General features: G+C 54.3%; 1 pseudogene across 1 annotated transcript in view; it reads left to right on the top strand.

Moving 5' to 3' along the window:
* The first annotated feature begins 1,858 nt into the window (after positions 1–1,858).
* Positions 1,859–2,381, top strand: part of LOC105818083 — a 30,683-nt pseudogene continuing 30,160 nt past the window's right edge. The window contains exon 1 of the transcript XR_001137873.1: positions 1,859–2,045. The product of XR_001137873.1 is annotated as a ubiquitin-conjugating enzyme E2 Q2 pseudogene (transcript). The remainder of the gene's footprint in view (positions 2,046–2,381) is intronic.

Here is a 2,381-nt window from a genome sequence, read left to right as displayed (position 1 = left end):
TGTGCTCTTTAAATGGAACAACAAAGCCTGGATGACAGCACATCTGTTTATAGAACGATTTACTGAATATTTTAAGCCCACTGTTGAGAACTGCTGCTCAGAAAAAAGATTCATTTCAAAATATTACTACTCATTGACAACACACCTGGTCACCCAAGGGTTTTGATGAAGATGCACCAGGAGGTTAATGTTGTTTTCATGCCTAACACGACATCCACTCTGCAGCCCATGGATCAAGAGTAATTTCAACTTTCAAGTCTTTTCTTTCTTCCTTCCTTCCTTCCTCCCTCCCCTTCCTTCCTATCCTGCCCTCTCCTCTCCTCTCCTTTCCTTTCTTTAGAGATGAGGTCTTGCTATGTTGCCCAGGCTTGTCTTGAACTCCTGGCCTCAAGTGATCCTCCTGCTCCAGCCTCCCAAAGTGCTGGGATTACAGGTGTGAGCCACCGTGCCCAGCTTCAAGTCTTATTATTTAAGAAATACATTTCGTAAAGCTGTAGCTGCCATAGATAGTGATTCCTCTGAAGAATCTGGGCAAAGTCAACAGAAAACCTTTTGGAAAGAATTCACTATTCTAGATGCCACTTAGAGTATTTGTAATTCATGGAAGGAGGTCAAAACATCAATATTTACAGGGTTTGGAAGAAGTTGATTCCAACCCTTATGGAGGACTTTGCGGGGCTCAAGACTTGGGTGGAGGAAGTCCCTGCAAATGTGCTGGAAATAGCAAGAGCGTAACAATTAGCAGTGGGGTCTGAGGATGTGACTGAATTGCTGCAATCTGGTGACAAAACTTCAAGCGATGAGTAGTTGCTTCTTACGGACGAGCAAAGAAAGTGGTTTCTTGAGATGGAATCTACTCCAGGTGAAGACACTGTGACTGCTGTAGAAATAACAACAAAGGACTTAGAATATTACATAAACTTAGCTGACAAAGCACTTACGGTATAGTTTGAGAGGACTGACCACATTTTGAAAGAAGTTCTTCTGTGGGTAAAATGCTATCAAACAGTGTCACAGGCTACCGAGAAATCTTTTCGGAAAGAAAGAGTCAATCAGTGCAGCAAATTTCATTGTCTTATGCTAAGAAATCGCGACGGCCACTCCAGCCTTCAGGACCCGTCACTCTGGCCAGCCGGAGCCATCAATATGGGCGCAAGACCCTCCACCAACAAAGATGACGGCTTGCTTAAAGCATGTTTTAGCATTAAATATTTTAAAATTAAGGTATGTACGTTTTTATACATAATGCTATTGCACACTTACTAGACTACAGTATAGTATAAACAGAACTTTTGGTTGCTCTGGGAAACCAAAAAGTTCATATGACTCGCTTTATTGCGATGGTCTGGAACTGAACCCTTAGTATCTCCAAGGTATGCCTGTAAATGACCAAGCAAGCAGTAATCTCTTGCGCACATTAAAAGCTTTAAATATTTATATGCATATTATTCACTCAAAATGTGCTTATTCGCATTTACTACGTGAAATAGGAACTCGCCTTCATTTTAGTTACAATTATAACCAAATAGCGGGGGAGCGGGCGTGTCCGTCGCTACGGCCCGCCCTACCTGTGCCCTCGTTGGTTGAGTTCGACGCCCGTTCACGCCTAGTCCCGCCCCCGCCACGCCCCCGCCGTCCTCCGGGCCAGGAGAGGGCGTGGCCGCTGCCACGCCAGGTGGGCCAGGCCGTGTCCTCTCGGGAGACTCGGCGAGCTCGAGGGCCGGCGGCGTGTGAGGCGCGGGCCGCCGTGGAAGCTCGCGCCGCGATCTCGAGCAGCCGGCGCCAGAGGCCCGCGGCTCGCCGCCGACCCGCGCCGCGCCCTGCCCCCTCGGCACGCAGGCCCCGCGCGAGCTCGCGTATGCGCGCTCGTCCCCGCCGGAGCCTCGGTTCGGCCTACGGGGACGGGGCGGGCGGAGGCCGGCCGCTGGGGTACGAGGGAGGGGCCGCAGCCGCCGCCGTCGCTGCCCAGGGCGAGGAGCATGTCTGCAACTCGAGCCAAGAAAGTGAAGATGGCCACCAAATCGTGCCCCGAGTGCGACCAACAGGTGGGCGCCGGAGGCGGGCGCGCGGGCGGGCGGCCGTTGCGGGGCGGCGGTTGGCTGTGGAGAGGCCGCCTCGCCGGGGTCCCGGCGGCCGAGCGATTGCCGGGGAAGCCGGGGCCGCAGCCGGCCGGTCCCACCTGGCGGCGGCCAGACAGGCGAGTCCCTGGGTCCTGTGGCTCGGCCGCGTGGACGGGGCGTCCGTCGGGACCGTCCGGAGTCGCCTCCCGGGCTCCGGGTGACAGCGGTGGGAGCCTGGGGGCCGCAGCGCAAGCGGACAAGCACGGCGCCTTCTCGCCCCCGTCGGCCCCGGCGAGAATGCCCGGTGCCCGACTCCGAGTC

The sequence above is a fragment of the Propithecus coquereli genome, unplaced genomic scaffold (assembly GCF_000956105.1).
Source record: "Propithecus coquereli isolate 6110/MARCELLA unplaced genomic scaffold, Pcoq_1.0 Scaffold436, whole genome shotgun sequence".
Taxonomy (NCBI): Eukaryota; Metazoa; Chordata; class Mammalia; order Primates; family Indriidae; genus Propithecus; species Propithecus coquereli.
Note: the sequence above shows the minus strand (reverse complement) of the source record. Positions and strands in the feature narration are given on the sequence as shown.